This window comes from Leopardus geoffroyi, chromosome A2 (assembly GCF_018350155.1).
Source record: "Leopardus geoffroyi isolate Oge1 chromosome A2, O.geoffroyi_Oge1_pat1.0, whole genome shotgun sequence".
NCBI lineage: Eukaryota > Metazoa > Chordata > Mammalia > Carnivora > Felidae > Leopardus > Leopardus geoffroyi.
Genome location: NC_059331.1, coordinates 136,796,457 through 136,816,056, shown reverse-complemented (window position 1 = coordinate 136,816,056; position 19,600 = coordinate 136,796,457). Strand labels below are relative to the sequence as shown.

Below are 19,600 nucleotides of genomic sequence, written 5' to 3'. Positions count from 1 at the left end.
TCGAGCCCTGCGTCAGGCTCTGGGCTGACAGCTCAGAGCCTGGAGCCTGCTTCCGATTCGGTGTCTCCCTCTCTCTGCCCCTCCCCCATTCATGCTCTGTCTCTCTCTGTCTCAAAAATAAATAAACATTAAAAAAAAAATTAAAAAAAAAAGAGACAATCCAGTTGCCAAATGTAAACACTTTTTGATGTTGGCAAAAGGGACCAAGAGCCTTGACATCCTAAGGTAATGTGCAATAACGATCCCTATGAGATGTGATTCCAACGCAGACTTCTTGCGTCATTATCCTGGTCTTTCCAGCCACCAGGCTATTCCTTGAAGCCCCCAGTATATTAAACAGAGAATCAAGCATGATTGCCATTAACTCATCTGAACTGAAATTTTCCTTCAAATTTGAAAATGATTGTTTGCTTTCCTCCCTAAAGAAATTTGGAACTACTTTTGTTTATTGCTATGGGTAGAATTATATCACTTACTTATCAAATAGCACAGAGAGGGCTCTGCAAGCCACTACTTGACTTTGACAGTTACTCTCAATGTATATTCACATTATTTTAGCAGCTATTTATCATGAAAAATGATTTTCCTTATTTCTCTTAGCATATGTTATTTTATAATGAATCTCCAAATAGTCTACTTCTCACCCAATGTGCATGTAATTATATTCAGTTATTAGTTTTCTCACCTCATGTGCTATGCCTTGCTTTTAAATATTAGTACATATTTTTCTATTGAAAACTGGCAAAATATTCCCAAGGAAGCAGGCAACCATAGTTATCTTGTATTTGAGAGAACTGAAATACTCACTATGATTTTAGTGAAACTTTCTTTGAGTTTGAATACTAACTGTATTATTTCTGTCCACACAGTAACCTTTACATTATATTTTGTCCCTATTAAAATATTTGTCAAGGGCATCAGTTTCAAACTATTTTCTGTCCCTATTAGAGCTTTGTTTTAAAAGTTCATAAGTAGTGCTGCATATCTTTTCTAATGCTTCAAAGATGAATCCAATGCATTTGAAATCCCACAGCATAAAATGAGTTATTTCCACCATAGGTAGAATGATTTTTGAAGATGCTAGAATTTTTTTTCAATTTCCCAGGTAATCTTCAGAGATGTGTCGTGTGTATGGCAGTCTCAGTCCCCATGTTATATCACCTAACAAAATTAGCCTAACATAGCAAATCATAAGCATAAGCAATTAGAAAATTTGTCAAATGTAAGACAAAATATTTTCTTTTATAAATGTGTATAGCTCAGCTCTAGAAAATCTACATCTTCTTTAAGGATATATATATATTTTTTAAATAACAGAAACCAATTTTGTTTGGTAATGTGCTAGGAGGAGAGGAGGGACAACCAAGAACAGGAAAACACTCATATATGTATAAATGGATTAGCCAAGTTGTCCAAATATAGATAACTGGAGGCAATTAATATTTCCTCTATATTTGCCTAAGGAGCATTTCCTGGAACATTTATACTTTCAGATTTCCCAAGATCTGGAGAAGAAGTCTTATTCTACTAACAGGCTTGAGGGAGGAAGAAAAGGGCACAATTAATGACATTTTCACTTTTTCCTCTGGCCTGGTAAGCAGGCAAGCAGTCCCTGAGCAGCAGAAAAGGGGATGCTGCTAGGCTGGCCTAGAACACATCCATAGATTTGGCTGGCAAAGGAATTACTCGTCCAAATGGATTTAAATAGTTTATTGCCTATGACACAGCAGACAGCATGAGCTTCATGTTGCATTGGTTCCCTTCACCCCTATAAAGTCAACAGGTGATGAAGAGGCAGGCCTAGATAGCTGTTGCACCCACAGTGAACCTGTGTCACACTTGAGAGACAACTGCATTTAGAAAATGTCCAACCTGCCATCCTGGTTCCATCCAGCTGTGTGCATTTAAGGCCAACAATCTGTAGGTTCAGGTCTATCCAAGGCCTAGAGTGATCCTGCCTGAATAGTCCAGCATTATTTCCTTGGTTAGATTTAAAATTTATTTTCCTGTCCTAAGCCTGGTATACCTAGAGAAAGCCTCTGAACAACTTTATCAAAAGGTTAAAATGAGCTACTATATGTAAATTACCCAACATACGGTAAGTATCCTAGCATCCTCTTTAACACCCAGAGATTTTATTTCCTCCTTCCTTATGACAGATTTGCCTTCACAAATTTTGTTGCCCTCCAGTTTCCCCTGAAAATCAAAGCAAAACAGACAAACAAGCAAAAGCCCAGAGGCCTATATAAACCCCAGTCCATTTGTCTGGGACACTGGTGTCTTATCTCACTCCTTCAGCTCCACAGGCTTACGTCCCAATCTCTGCAAGCTGGAATGCTATTAACTCAGATATCTTCCAAGTTCAAATCATCATCATATAGCTAACTATAGCCACTACTTTTTCCTAATATTCCTCTTCCCACCCTATAGCCTTGGAGCAGCTCCACTGTGACACTGACATTACCCAAGCCTGTAAACAAATTGCATCTCATGCTGGGATACAATGATTTTCTGATCATTCTATAGAGGATGGTACTATAAGATTTAAGAGCTTCCCCATCCCTGCCCTACTTATCCTTTCTCTCCTTGTTAAGTTATAGCACATCTCAAGTGCTAAACTTTTACAAACTCTAAAGCAATGAAAAATAGGACAGATCCTAACATTTTTTATATCTCCTAAAAGGTTTTTTCATCCATTTACAGAAAATGTTTCTTTCAGGAAACAGGTAAAGGATTTCTACTTCCAATATTACTAAACTCCTATCAGATCAACCTTCCTGCAAATAACTATGAACACTGGAAGGGAAAATCTTTGAAGGCACTGGAGAGTGAACATTCACAGATTTTGGAGGAGAGTCAACACATGGACGAAGGGAATTTCACAGGGCGAGTTTTCCATTTTTATAACTTTAACCTGAGGACAGCCAACAATTGGTACCTGGCCAAAAACTTACATTCTCTGTGGCCTGAAGAGACAAAAGACAGAGTTTGGGAAAAGCAAAACTGCTATGAAGTGAGTGAGGATCCAAAAAAGGAGAAAGCCAGAGAGTGAACCCAAAGTTGGGGTAAATACTCTGCCAAAATTACTTGCTGAATCCTAAACCATAAATGAACAATTGTTCTGAAGAACAAAGAAGAAAAAGTGGAAAAAAAATTAATAGAGTGTTATGTACCTGTATGACAAGATCAAAGTCTAGCATGTATGTAATGCAAATTCCAGAAAAAGAAGACGAGAGGGAGACAGTAAATGGCTCAAAACTCCCCAAATTTAGTGAAAGACAAATTTATAGATTGAAGAGATTTAATGATATAAATATGAAGAAAATAATGACTAGCCACATCACAGTCAAATGGCTTAAACCAAAGATAAAGGGGAAATACTGAAAGCTTCCAGAGATAAACAATACATTATATACAAGGAAACAATGATTAGAACTTTTACTGACTTCTCATCAGAAACTATGGAGATGAGAATATAGTAAAACATTTTTTATGTGCAGAAACAAAAATACTGTCAATCAAGAATTAGACCCAGCAAAAATAGCCCTTGATAATTAAAGGAAAATAAAGATATTTTCAGATAAAATAGGACTAAAGGAATTTTATTATACTATATGCTCAAGTAAATTCTTCAGGCTGAAGAGAGATGATTCCAGAAGGAAAAATGGATGTTCAGGGAGGAATGAAGAATATCAAAAATGTTAACTATTTGACTCAATATAAAATATTTTTTTTTGCATTCCCTTAAAACACATATGACTGATTTAAACAAAACTATAAATTATCTTGTGATTGTTTAATGAATATAGAGATAAAACACATGACAAAAGGATGAGAGGCAGGCAAGTCTACGTATAAAGTGGTAAATTTTTTCACTGCATTTTATGTGAACAGATACAATGTTAACTTTAAACAAAAGGTACCAGTGTGGACAAGGAAGGAAATTATTATACAGCATTACACAATGGAAGAAATAATACCAAGCACTCCATGTATAAACTGTTTGGTAGAATGATTGTGTTTTCTCTTGAATTTTTTTGTATAATTAGGCCATTCTCTTACTTGGTTAACCAGCACTTCAGGAATGGCACAGAAGAAAGGTCAGAGCTAAAAGTCCATTAAAAAAAAACAAAACAAAACAAAAACCAAAAAACAACTTCTAGGCTTTATCAGTCATTATAAAGCTTTTGGCTTTTTTTCAGAGGAGATCCAAAAGCAGAAGAGGTAGGAGATATGCCTTACCTTGCAAAAGATCTCTCTGATGTTCTGTTGAGAATAAACTGAAGGCAAGACTGAAGGCAGGGGGTTTGATTGAGAGGACGTTATAATAATCCAGGTGACTGATGGTGGGAGTTGGACCACAGTGACAGCAGTAGAGAGAGTTAAATATAGCTGTATTCTGGATTTATTTCAGGATGGTAACATATTAGTGAAATGAAGAAGTCTAGTTAGAGACCAGAGAGGTGGGAAAATAACACAAGTTTAGGCAAATAGGAATGGGATGTTCAGCTGCCTTCAACCTTGGCATCTGAAACTGCTCAGACATTTCCTCAAGGACTTTGTCTAATAAGCAACTTCTTTAACCTTATCCAGCTACCTGACTATATGATAATTAAATGAATCGCTATTGCTTTATCTATTTGAAGGATCTATTTATCCTTCCCTTGAGAGGAGCCACACAGATAATTTCAAAGTCTACGCCAACTTCAGTTGGATCTAGCTGCACAAATAAATAGTGTTTATGTATATACATGCTGGACTATGTTGTACTGACTGTATGGTAGAAATATGGCAGCAGTTCCAAGGTATGCCTCGAATAGTACTGAAATGCTTCATGGAGAAAGGGTCCTTGATCCGTGACCTAAAGATGAAATCATACATGGAGAGATGGAAGGAGGAGAAGGTTTTCCAAGTGAACTCAACAAGGAGACTAGAACCATAACAGTTTCATGGGATACTAACATCCTTCTCTGAGCTTCAAATCTTCTTTATATTGAGATGAGTGATTTTCATTGCAGTGGGAGTTGGAGACTTTTAGTGGGAACTCCCTTTAAGGGAGAATGTCCCATAATTTATGGAGGATGGGTAGTTGGAAGGAGCACATCTGACAAAGATCCCAGCTTAAATCTAAAAGTATGGGTTCAGATGATTTACAAGGTGGTTCAATGAATGGAAATATAAAGTCAGGAACTTTTACTTTCTAAGGTCAAGAGGAAATGTTTAGCAAGAGTGGTACTACACAGTCCAAAGAAGGAGAATGTGATCTGCTATTTTTTAAGAAATTACTATGTGTGATGGGCTGATGGCTCAGAGCCTGGAGCCTGCTTCGGATTCTGTGTCTCCCTCTCTCTCTGCCCCTCCCCCATTCATGCTCTGTCTCTCTCTGTCTCAAAAATAAACAAACGTTAAAAAAATTAAAAAAAAAAAAAGAAATTACTATGTGTGAGATACTCTGCTAGGTGCTTTACACTGTTATCTCATTTAATATCCCAAACAAGTTATCCCAAATACGTACAAGAAGTAGGTATTTTCACCCTCATTTTACAGATGAGGAAATCGAGTCTCTGTAAGATCATGTAACCGATCCAAGACCTGAAGCTTGGATTCAGACACAGGTCTCCCTGATGCTCTTTCAAAGTGCTAATGCTTTTTCCACCAGTCCTTTTTTTTTTTCCCCTAGCAGCCGAGCCCCTTAATTCAAAGTATTTTTCTCCTGTTTTGCCTTAAAGTGCATATACATATATATATATACACACACACATATATATATATGTGTGTGTGTGTATATATATATGTTATATATATATATATATGTGTGTGTGTGTGTATATATATACACATATATATGCATACACACACACACACACACATACACACACACAATGATAGAGATATGTGTTGATATGGACAAGAAGATAAAAATGAATTTGCTACTCATAAAAAAAGTTAAGTGTTCTGTAACTTAAAGCACATAAGATTTCATATCATTGCTTTCTTCTACCCTAACATCTAATGTGACATATTTTACTATTTTAAATGATAACTAGAGTTTACAAAGCACTTAGCCCCATAACAACATATAATGGATGTTTATGAAATTTCATTGTCTATCACCTCCTACAATTTTGTTTTTACAATATATTGTTTGTCTTAAATGAGTTATTTTCTATCACTAATTATAACACAGATCCTTGGGAGGAAATGTTCTCCTTTAGAAGTTGCTGCTTCAGATTGTGGTTTCCAGGAGTATAGCAGGGTTAAAAAAGCAGGGACTGAACATAGTTTCATTTCAGAAAACATCTGGAAAAGAAATGTGATAACCAGCATTAAATTTCTCCAAGACAGTTCCTTCTGAAAGCAATGTAAGTTTCTTTCTTCTATGTGCACAGCTATCCTTGAAGTATATATCTTTGTCCTTAGGAGAGCACTCAGAAATGGGACTGCCATCTCTAGAAACACCCACAGCCACAAACTGCCACTTGTTCATATTTCTTTTTTACCACCTAGTTGTCCTTTCTTTCCACCTCCTTCATAAATGCCTTCTCATTCGCTGTCCTCTCTACAGATCCTTTTATGCTTGTTTCCCAAAGCCTTTAACATCACCTGCCCTTATAAGCTCTAGGTGATTTATGATTTAATTTTGCTCAAATTTCCATTCCATTCTCTGTTCTCCATTAATATGTTCAGCCTTAAGACAACCAGGAAATCACGTGCCCATCCTTCCTACATATTTTGTGAATAATGGCATTTTGGTTGATCACTTCTGTGACCTGGCTTCTTACATCTAAAGCTCTCCAAATGCCAGAGCTCATGCTCAGACGCTCTCATATTTTAAATATGTGCAGAAGCCCTATAAATGCAATGACCTCTTTCTTCCTCAGCTAAATTTTTGCATTAAATATCTTACTCCTTTTTCGTTTGTTCATAGATCTGCATCTACCAAAATCTAGCCTTCCCGTATTTAGGCATCTTTCCAGTTTTCATATTATTTTACATTATTGTTATAGCCATATTATAATGTTCCCATTATTGTTTCATTTCAGAACAAAATGTAATCCCGTCTGGCTTAACAACATTACCATTCACTTTCTCTAATGTTATCTTCCTTGTTTCAGGGAAAAACCTTTCTAATATAATTCAAGATTTAACTTTCTATATTCTGGATGCAATGTGATTTTCAAATATTTTCTCCTAGTCTGTGGCTTGTCCTTTCCTTCTCTTAACTGGGTTTTTTTTTTTTTTTTCAGAGAAAATGCTTTAAATTTCAACATATACGTGAATGTTTATATCAGCACTATTTACAATTGCCTAAACTTGGAAATAACCCAAATATACTCCAATGAGTGAATGAATAAATAAATGGAGGTACATCCATACAAAGCAATTCTATTCATCAATAAAAATGAATTAATTACTGTGTATTCAAGTTACACAAGAACTTGAACCTCAAAGACATTTTGCTGATTGAAAAAAATGTCAAATCCCAAAAGGCTACATACCATATGATTCTATTAATATGACATCCTGGAAAAAAAAAATTTGGAACAAAATACAAATCAGTGGTTTCTATGGGTTAAGGGTAGAGTAGAGGTTCTGACTTATATTTTGTTTTAAAGTTTATTTATTTTCAGAGAGAGAAAGAGCTAGTGGGGGGGGGGGGGGGAGAGGCAATCCCAAATAGGTACTGCGCTGTCAGTGCAGAGCCTGACATGGGGCTCAATGTGGGGCTTGATCTCACAAACCGTGAGATCCTGACCTGAGCTGAAATCAAGAGGAGCCCATCTCTTAACCTACTGAGCAACTGAGGTTCCCCAAGAGGTTCTGATTTAAAAAGTCAACAATGGGGAAGTATCTAGCATATTGCAATTGTGCTATAATCAGGTGAGATGGTAGCTACAAGAATCTATACATGTGTTAAAATTCATAGGACTCTATGCCAAAAACAGTGAATACTCCTGTGGTGATTTTTTTTAAGAGTAAGATACTAAACGCTGAAAGGAAATCAACTTTGACTCTGCATAGGCATCTATCATCCCCATCTAGTAGTTTCCTCCACATGGTTATAAAACCCAAGAAAGGAAGCACTGGCGTCTACACTAGCTAAACAGTTTACACTGACAATTGCAATTATGTTTAAATCAATTACCAGAAGTCATTCCAATTGAAAAATAAATACTTATGGGGCGTGTGGGTGGTTCAGTCGTTGAGCGTCAGACTTCAGCTCAGGTCATGGTCTTCCGGTCTGTGAGTTCAAGTCCCGTGTAGGGCTCTGTGCTGACAGTTCAAGTGACTGGAGCCTGCTTCAGATTCTGTGTCTCCCTCTCTCTCTGCTTCTCCCCCACTCATGCTCTGTCTCTCTCTCTGTCAAAAATAAATAAACATTAAAAAAAATTTTAAGAAAAATACTTACAACCATCATAATCATATAATTATTATACTATTCATATTAGAAACAATATGACAGTTTGACTAACTTAGGATGGTATCCATATGAATCTTTTTTTTCTGAAGTCTTTGGCCTTCCACCTGCAGACTTAACAGCTGTGTATCTTTTACTAATTTCCTTTAGCCTGTTTCCTCTGGGTTTACTGTCATTTCCCATGTGCCTATTCCAAAATTCAATAATTTTTATTTCCTTCTTTCCATCAAATTGAAAACTCACTAAGAGGATAAACAATATCTTAACATTCCTTATGTATCTCCCACTTCACCTAATTCAATGCTGGGCACACCAAAGAGCTCAGTAAATACTAGTATTTGATTATTTACTGTATATTTCCTCTGTCACTAGATGACTCAGGGCACTTCTGGACCCTGTTCCCAGACTGGAACCTGGTTCTCTTCAAAATTTAGATTGGATTGTTCTACAACATATTTAGATATTTACATATTGATGTATGTTGGAGTCCCTTTAATTTTTAGTATTGTGTATCCGCCAAACTTGAACCAGGGTCCTTACTAAAGCTGGTATTTTAATATTCTTATTATCGTTAGCTAGCATTTATTGAACAATGATTCTGTGTCTGACATTGTGGTAAGCATTTTATAGTCATTGTCACTTTCATCTTGTTGGCTGCCTTCTGAAGTCTTTTCTTAGGAGGATGACAGTCATCCTGGTGGACATTTGAGTTATTAATGGGAAAAACCTGAAGAGAATAATCTGTCATTGGTCCCATTTGCAACTTTCCAAGCATCGTAATTAGTTGGCATAGACTTTTGAGTAAGGCACTGGTCATGAAAAGATAGATACAGATTTAGAATACAGGGCTCAGCTCTTTTTTTTTTTTTTTTAAGCTTTGCTTTTGTTTTTGCATTTCCCCATTAAGTGAACTCAAATGCACATCTCAGACATCTTTTAATACTTTTATTTATTCATTTTTTTCTTATATGACATGAAAAACAGCACATGAAATTAATGGAGTGGTCGTCAGTCCTCATTTATAAACAATGATTTTTGTGAAATGTTTATTGGAACATTTAAGTGCCTAGCAGTTGATAAACACTTAACAATAGTAATTGTATATTAGTAAGTTTGATATTGATCATCCAGTTTCTAACCTATTTATTCATGTAACCCATGGTAGTATCATAATGAAGGGATATTGAAACATAAAAATAATTGCTGCTGAACTTGAAAATATCTTGGAAGAGTCATGAATTAGACAAGGGCTCTATTTCAGCTGAACTTCTTGGTATAGAAAAAGAATTACTACCTAGTAACATGAAAATCTGGAATTGGTGCTATCAAATATAGTAACCACTAACAATATGTGACTGTTAAAATTGAAATTAACTAAAATTAACATAAAAATAAAATTAACATAAAAAATTCAGTTCCCATTCACACCACCCACATCTCAAACACTCAATAGCCACATGTGGTAGTGGTTGCCTATCAGAGAACACAGATACAGAAGGTTTCCCTTAGTGCAGAAAATTCTGTTGGTGCACCACTAGACAGTGTGCCTGAAAACACATAAATGAAGAGCTGTTGCTCTTTGGAGTAACTCTGTAACTTAATTTATAAAGTAAGTTTAAAATTGCTTAAATCTGGAATTCTGTTAAGTAAATTTTGGCTAACTAATAATTATACTAAAAATTGTGCAAAGTACTAAAACCAAAATTAACTTCAGTAGTCACTAAATATATAGAGAGTACCTCATAACTAAAATATTTTCAAGGAAAATATTAAAACCTCAAAAGTTTCTAAGACTTTTTACTGATGTAAAAAATGTAAATCCAAGTCATTATGTAAAAATGCCTTTTGTCCTGTAAATAAGAATGCTTAAATGTCACAAGAAGAACTATACATTTTTATTGTATTTTTAAAAATTTTTTAAATGTTTATTCATTTTTGAAAGACAGAGACAGAGCACAAGCAGGGGTGGGGCAGAGAGGGCGGGGTACACAGAATCGGAAGCAGGCTCCAGGCTCTGAGCTGTCAGCACAGCTGATGCAGGGCTTGAACCCACAAACCGTGAGATCATGACCTGAGCCAATGTCAGACGCTTAACCGATTGAGCCACCCAGGTGCCCCCATTTTTATTTTGATCAAAAATAATACTTTGCTACTTTAAAATTATCTTTTAAACTGTAAGTTAAATTCTTCTTCACTGATATAGTGTATTTGCCATGTCAAGAATTAAAATATGAATGTATATACATAAGCCCTTGCCAAAATCAGACATTTGCTATATTTGAATCTTGAGTAATGCAATATGATCTTGGATGTTTGATCATTCATTCAAATGGAGCTGAAATGTACCAATGCACTCTCTATAAAGAATGGCTTTGCTAAACAAATTGATTTCCCAAAATCACAAATGATCTCCAAAGTCATTTTTAGCACTAAAATTCTTTTTTTTAATTTTTTTTCAATATATGAAGTTTATTGTCAAATTGGTTTCCATACAACACCCAGTGCTCATCCCAAAAGGTGCCCTCCTCAATACCCATCACCCACCCTCTCCTCCCTCCCATCCCCCATCAACCCTCAGTTTGTTCTCAGTTTTTAAGAGTCTCTTATGCTTTGGCTCTCTTCCACTCTAACCTCTTTTTTTTTTTTTCCCCCTTCCCCTCCCCCATGGGTTTCTGTTAAATTTCTCAGGCTCCACATAAGAGTGAAACCATATGGTATCTGTCTTTATCTGTATGGCTTATTTCACTTAGCATCACACTCTCCAGTTCCATCCACGTTGCTACAAAGGGCCATATTTCATTCTTTCTCATTGCCACATAGTACTCCATTGTGTGTATAAACCACAATTTCTTTATCCACTCATCAGTTGATGGACATTTAGGCTCTTTCCATAATTTGGCTATTGTTGAGAGTGCTGCTATAAACATTGGGGTACAAGTGCCCCTATGCATCAGCACTCCTGTATCCCTTGGGTAAATTCCTGGCAGTGCTATTGCTGGGTCATAGGGTAGGTCTATTTTTAATTTTCTGAGGAACCTCCACACTGTTTTCCAGAGTGGCTGCACCAATTTGCATTCCCACCAACAGTGCAAGAGGGTTCCCGTTTCTCCACATCCTCGCCAGCATCTATAGTCTCCTGATTTGTTCATTTTAGCCACTCTGACTGGCATGAGGTGATATCTGAGTGTGGTTTTGATTTGTATTTCCCTGATGAGGAGCGACGTTGAGCATCTTTTCATGTGCCTGTTGGCCATCCGGATGTCTTCTTTAGAGAAGTGTCTCTTCATGTTTTCTGCCCATTTCTTCACTGGGTTATTTGTTTTTCGGGTGTGGAGTTTGGTGAGCTCTTTATAGATTTTGGATACTAGCCCTTTGTCCGATATGTCATTTGCAAATATCTTTTCCCATTCTGTTGGTTGCCTTTTAGTTTTGTTGATGGTTTCCTTTGCTGTTTTAGCACTAAAATTCTAAATCCAATTCCACATTTTTAAGAAAAATAAATTGTATGGACTTTTAGAAGGCTTAATGCTTAAACCAAAGTAGATGCAACTATTTACAAATGTAGTTCATCAGTCTATTTATTAAAACAAGAACATTGAGATTTCTATCTAGAATCATGTTAGCAATTAAATTACTGCATGTGCTTGAAATCAAAAAAGGTTCTTTTCTGTATGATTCCTTAATGTACACGTTTAACATCATTTTATACAATTAATCCTTTCAGCCACACCCCAAAATAATGAGTTTTTACTGTAGTAGTGTATAAAAACAGGGTAAATACTAAGGCAGATGACCATAATTGGGAGTATTTAGAATATTATCTTTTTTTTTAACATTTATTTATTTTTTGAGAGACAGAGAATGAACAGGGGAGGTGCAGAGAGAGGGGGAGACACAGAATCGGAGGCAGGCTCCAGGCTCTGAGCTGTCAGCACAGAGCCTGACTCGGGGCTCAAACTCATGAACCGTGAGATCATGACCTGAGCCAAAGTCGGTAGCTTAACTGACTGAGCCACCCAGGCGCCCCATTTTGAATATTATCTTAATGATGGGGCGCCTGGGTGGCGCAGTCGGTTAAGCATCTGACTTCAGCCAGGTCACGATCTCGCGGTCCGTGAGTTCGAGCCCCGCGTCGGGCTCTGGGCTGATGGCTCAGAGCCTGGAGCCTGTTTCCGATTCTGTGTCTCCCTCTCTCTCTGCCCCTCCCCCGTTCATGCTCTGTCTCTCTCTGTCCCAAAAATAAATAAAAACGTTGAAAAAAAAAAAAAAAAAGAATATTATCTTAATGAAATATATAAAGTAATTTTGTCCAGATAAGGCAATCTGCAGAGTTCTCAGAAAACTGATGGTTACTTTTAAACTTTTCAAATGATTAAAACAAACAAAAAAGCTATTTTGAAGGAATCAATTAATAAAGCTAAGTTTGTTATATAAATTAAATATACATATATTTATAATGATTTTTCCCCCAAATTTGGTTGTTGGAATAGCTATATTTTCTCCAGTTGAGAATGTTGATTTTAGTCAAAGAGAACAAAGTTTTAGGACATGATTTTAAAATTGAGTAGAAAAACTAATGAATGTGATTTCAAAGTCAGAAAATGGGTGCCAATAACTTTATATAACTGCTTATCTTTGCTATATTAAATGATTTCTTAAGTAGCATAATTTCAAAAAGGCCTATTGCCTATGTTATTATTTTAATGTCTATTACTTTTGTCAACTATGAGGAATTATCTTCATAACAAAAAAAAAGTCTATCATTTGTTTTTGGCTCTTTCTTAGGATTGCCATCTGTCTGCTTACATTGCCTACCACTATTTTATCCATTAGAATCCTTAGCGTATGCATCATGGTTATTTTAAATTTCCAGTGTGATGACTTTTTTTTAAATTGTTTACATTTTATTTTATTTTAGACAGAGAGCAATTGCACAAGGAAAAGGGGCAGAGGAAGAAAGAGAAAGAATCTTAAGCAGGCTCCAAGCATCATGGGAGGCTTGATCCCACCACTCTGGGATTGTGACCTGAGCTGAAATCAAGAGTTGGATGCTCAACCAAGGCCACCTCCCAGCCCATCTGATAATTCTAACATCCCTGCCACATTGTTCTGATGCTTGTTTCTGTCTCTTCAAATCGTGTTGTTTGCCTTTTGGTATGCCTGGTAATTTTTCTTCTTAAAAAAATTTTTTTTTCAATGTTTATTTATTTTTGAGAGAGGAAGAGAGCACAGGAGCGTGAGTGGAGGAGGGGTGAGAGAGAGGGAGACACAGAATCTGAAGCAGGCCCCAGGCTCTAAGCTGTCAACACAGAGCCCAATGAGGAGCTGGAACTCACAAACTGTGCGATCATAAGACTTGAGCCAAAGGCGGACACTCACGTGACTGAGACACCCAGGGGCCCCAGTGTTTTCTTGATAGCTGAACAGAATGTGCCAGGTAAAAGGAACTGCTTAAAGAGGACATTAGTAAGGTAAGGTGGTGGTAACTTGTGGGGGAAGGGGAAACAGTCTATAAATCCTGTGAGTAAATCTCAGCCTTTTAGTGAGCCTATCTATGCTCACTAAATTAGTTGAGCACACAAATTAGGTTTGTTTGTTTTTCTTTCCCCCTTGGTAGGACAGGAGGCTGGTGGGGGCTGCAGTTGGGTATTTCCCCTCCCTGTGGTCAGTTAGGCTCTAATAATACCCCAGCTGGTAAGACCTAGGTTAATTAGCTTACCCTGAGGGCACGCTTTGTTAAGAACAGAGCTCAGACTTACTTCAAAATGGTTCTTTTTCCCTTACCTATGCCACCAGTACAAGAGGATTTTACTCCATTATTTACTGTGGGAACCTGCTCAACTTTTTGGAGGTAAGTCTCACCATATTGTGGGGGTCCTATGACCGGGTCCCCCTGGAGTTTTTAACTCTCTGACATGTCCACACTGAGCCTCCACAGTTTGTCAATTACGTTCAAGTTTTCCTACCCAGTGCTTGTTCAAGTGGCGGTTTCTGCTTGTGAATCCCTAGTAAATCCTGACTCCTGAATTCTACTGTCTCTCTAATCTTGAAGAAAGAGGTTTGTGCTGTGTCCTCCCCTCTCTTCAGGATCCAAGAAGAGTTGTTAATTTTTCAGTCTGTTCAGCATTCTGCTTGTTAGGACACAGTGGTGACTTCCAAGTTCCTTACATGCCAGAAACTGGAAGTCAGTAGTTTATTCTGGATACCTAAAAAACTAGAAAGCGCTCATGTTACAGCAAATACTCAGTGCCCAGGAAGAGACAAGCCACAGGCAGTCGGGGAATCAGGAAAAGACTGTTTATCGCACACCGGTGCTGGCCCAGCAGAGTCACCTCCAAAGCCTGCGCCCAGAACCTTGGCATAGGCCTCCTTTTATGGTTGGGATGGTAGGGAGTTGTGTGACAAAAGAAAAAAGGGAGGGGGCACTTATCAGTGGTGCTCCTCGGACAGTTGGTGGGCAGTTGGTGGACACAGGAGGCAAGCCAGATTATAGAAGCCAAAAGCATGGAAGGGGAGTATCCAGCCTCGGACATCTGGCTGTCCCCTTTTATCTTGTTTTTACTGTTTTTTCTTCTCACTCAGATGCCAATTAATAGGAAAATGGATAAACAAGATGTGTCATATTCTAAAATGGAATACTCTTCAAAAAGAAAAGATAAAAAAATAATAACACATGCAATAGCATTTGTGAATCTGTGAAGAGTATGCTGAATGAAAGAAGCTTTACTAAAAAAAAGCTTTACTGAAAAATATACATACTGTATATATAAAGTTCTAGAATAAACAAAGCTAACCAAGGGTAGAAAAAAATCGAAATCATTCTGATGGAGGAAGGGGATTTACTGGTAACAGATGATGAGGTTCTGGGGGTGACAGTGGGGCTTGTGGGGTGCAGAGCCAATGACCAAGAAAGAATTCTTGGAGATGTCTTTGGTGAGAAAAGGTGATTTTATTGAAACACGGGGACAGGACCACAGGCAGGAAGAGCTGCCCTGGGACCATGAGGACAGACTGGTTTTATACTATGGGGCTGGGGGAGGAATGTCCAGGGAAAGTTTCCGAAGAGATTTTCAATGCTAAAGAAGATCACAGCATATTGGAGGCCTAGCTATTGTCAAGCTAAGGTTGTTTCCCCTCTAGCAAAGCATTAAGACAGTAGGGAGTTCCTGGAGAAATATTTTATTCTGCCAGCCTCAAATATTTGCCAATGGGCTGCAGGTGATAAGGAAATTTGGCTCTATCTGCAGTTTCCTTCTGCCTTTGTTTCCCACATCAAGAGACCTGAGGAATCTTCCTGAGTAATGTTCTGTATCTTGATAGGGATTTGGCTTGCACAGATAAATGAATTTGTAGGTGTTCATCCCTTGGTATACTTGCGATTTGAGCATTTCATTGTATATAAATGTTATCTTAAGATATAAATAAATATTAATCTCTAGTTGATATGCATGCTGAAGTATTTGAGGGGAAGTGTACAGATGTCTGTGACTCACCTTAAAATGCACAAATGAAAAAATAGATTGATGGATGAATAGAGATCTAGAAAGATAGTATGTGATAATGCAAGTATGAAACACAGGAATCCAGGTAGAGAGCATAAATAAATTCATTCAAGTTTTCTGATGTTTGAATTTTTCTTTCTGGAGTAAAAAAAAAGGAATTATAGGAATATGATTACACAGAGCTTTGGCCTTAAATTTAGAAAAACTGAAGTTTAAATGCCACCTCACATCTATGAATTCATGAACAAGTTACTCTGACACTCGGACAACAGGGTCGTAAAGATGTTTATCCAAGGGAAGACATTGGCCCTTAGCTTCAAATGCCTCACCACTCCTTGAAGTTATAATTCCAGGGATCATCATACTTTTAGAAAAGATTTTTTTGCAGTGACTTACAGTATTTGAACTTAGGGACCTCTACAGGTCTCTTTCAACCAGGATTTCATGTTTGGACAAGTCAATGATTCCCAACTGAATTTTTAATATTTTTTATGGATGGCTTCTCTACATTTATTTTTCTTTATATATGTGCACAACTTATTAATCAGGACATTATTCAACTTACTGCTGTGTACCCCCTCCACTCATTAACAAGATAACATGTCACACAACACTTTGAAAATGCATAGCAAAATTGTAGCAGCCCCCACAAAAAAGACCTAGGAAGTACATTTCTTAATCTAATACTTGATTTAAAATTTTTTTCTCAAGATTATTTAAGCTAACATAGCACTTTGAACAAAGAAGAAATCTTTGATAGAATATAGGAAACTCAAGTTCTGAAAAATAAACCACTTTTAAACCTCCAAAACAAGAAAAGAACTTTGAGATTTATGGACCAGCAAAAGACAATAAACAAAAAACAAAAACCATCATGTCTAGAATAGAGAGTTTTAGTTTTTTTATGATTTTGTTCATTCATTCTAAACACTTAAAAGACTCTGACACAGGAGTGATGGCACAAAACTCCTTGAATGAGCTTACATGAGAAGGGCTCCCTTTATCCTTTGTCAGAGTCATTGCCACCATCAATTACAACTCCTTACACAGTCTCCAAAGAGAAAGAGCCTACCCGGGAACACCAACACAGCTGGGAAACACTGAAGATTTGGCATGAGAAAACATTTAATTTTTGCTGCTTTCTATCAGAAGGAATTTTACAGCAAAAAGTAGTGTAATAGATGTACTTAACATAGTCATAAAAAAGGTTTAAATTTGAGTATGCTTATCTTTTGGAATGAAGCCTTAGGGGAAATAATGGAGTACTTTTTTATACTATGACTTTTAGGAATGTTTTAATAATGAAGAGATTTGATTAGCAAACTAAATATGGAGAATATAAAGTTCATTGTCTTAAAACACAGGAAAATTCTGTTTGGATACATCTTTTAAAATATTACCTTTTGAGTAAACCTGATTTCTCTGTCTCTTAAACAAACTACCTCAAAGTGCTGACATTTTGAATTTTATTACAATTTTTATCTCTCCTTTCTCTTTGGTGCTGAAACAGTAAAACATTTCTCTAGTTTTGTTCTTTAAGCTAAGCTCCACTTTTCATTTGAATTTCTGTTCTCAGATGTAATAGAACAATAAATGTATATATAAACATGTTCATGTAAAAATATACAAGAATAGGCTACATTCATATATATTTCTGGTTAATCTAAAGGTTGTCTTCTTAAAAGATCCTCCTCCAAGGTTTTTATCCGTACAGCTAAGAGAGACTGCTGTAATACAGAATGCCATCAATGCATTTTTCCAATGCTAAATGATTCTTCATACAAACAAAAGAAGGAAAAAGGGGAATATAAAACTTTCAGTACGTGTTGTGCACATTAACAACATATCCTAAAAGAAATTCAATTATGAGTTACATTAGCTTCTTCTAGAACAGTAGTTCTCAACTGGAGGTAATGTTTGCCCCCATTTGGCGAATGTCTAGAAACATTTTTGGTTGTCATGATGGGGGCAAAGGGATGCTTACTGGCATACAGTGGGTAGAAACCAAGGATGCTGCTAAACATCCTACAGTGTACAGGAGAGTCTCCTAAAACAGAGAAGTATCCATCCCAAAGTGCTATTAGTTGCCACAGCTGAGAAACCCTGCTCTTGAAAAAGAAAATAGGGCACCTAAGTGGCTCAGTTGGTTAAGCATCGACTTTGGCTTAGGTCATGATCTCACATTTCATGAGTTTGAGGCCCACATCAGGCTCTCTGCTGTCGACACAGAGCCCGCTTCAGATCCTGACCCCCTCTCTCTCTACCTGTCTTTCTCTCTCTCTGTCTCTCTCTCTCTCCCTCTCAAAAATATATAAACATTTAAAAAAAGGAAAAAAGTCAAAGTCCAAAGCCCATGTAGTCCATTAAATGTAGACAATAAAACAATTGATGAAGGTGGTAGCATACATAACAATCTACAGTTTCAAATTCTACAAGTTCCATTTTACATTCCCACCAACAGTATACAAGGGTTCCCTTTTCTCTGCATCTTCACCAGCATTCCTCTTTTGTCTTTTTGATAATAGACATTCTAACAGGTATAAGGTAATATCTCATTGTGGTTTTGATTTGTCTTTCCTTAATGATGTCAAGAATCTTTTCGTAACTATTGGTCATTTGTGTGTCCTCTTTGGAAATATATCCATTCAGTTCCTTTGCTCAGTTTTTAATTGAGTTATTTGGTTTGTTTTTGTGTTTGTGTTTGTGTGTGTGGTGTTTTTCTGTTTGTTTGTTTGTTTTGCTATTGAGTTCTATGAGTTCTTCATATATTTGGATATTAGCCCCTTGTCAGATATGTGGTTTGCAAACATTTTCTCCCATTTCGTAGCTTGCTTTTTCATTTTATTGATGGTTTCCTTTAAGAATTTTACAGTTTCAGCTCTTACAGTCAAGATTTTAATCCATTTGAATTAGACTTTAAGATAGGGGTCCAATTTCATTCTTTTGCACGTGAATATTCAGTTCTCCGAGCACCATTTTATGGAAGAGAGTATCCTTTCCTTGTTGTGTATTTTTAGAGCTGTTGTCAAAAATTAATGGACTGTATATGCATGGGTTTATTTCCAAGTTCTCTATTCTGTTCCATTGATCTGTGTCTGTTTTTATGCCAACACCATACTGTTTGGAATACTGTTGCTTTGTAATATAGTTTGAAATCACTGCAAGGTTTTGCAGAGGTCCTGGTAAGCCCTTGGCCATTAGTAATGAAACAGTAGTGATAGTCATTCTCCCAGTCAGCCTGCTCCACTGGCTTCTGCAGAATCCACAGCACACATGGGGCATGAGAACCTTCAGGGATGATGGGAATCCCGGTTGTAAGGACCTACTGCCTCTCTGAGATGTCAATATGGGAAAATGAGTCATTCCCAAACCCACAAACCTCTACCCCTTCCCAGTCCGTAGGCAGTTTTCCTGTCTCTCTATGTTCAGTAGCCTTCCCTCTAGCATCTCTTCTTCAAAAGGCTTAGGCTGTGGGGGTCCAATTTCATTCTTTTGCATTTGATATCCAGTTTGTCATACACCATTCATTGAAGAGACTATCCTTCTTTGCTTTTGTCAAAGAAGAGAAGAGCCTTTGAGTTCAGGCCCTTCTACTTTACATCCTTGCCAACTCCTGAGGCAAGATATCACCAAGACTAGCAAGCATACTTAAACTGGAGAGGAAAGAAAACTACATACT

General features: G+C 37.0%; 1 pseudogene; it reads right to left on the bottom strand.

The window, feature by feature from the left end:
• The window catches only part of LOC123607277, an 88,930-nt pseudogene extending 79,736 nt beyond the window's left edge, over positions 1-9,194 (bottom strand).
• Between the last annotated feature and the right edge of the window lie 10,406 nt (positions 9,195-19,600).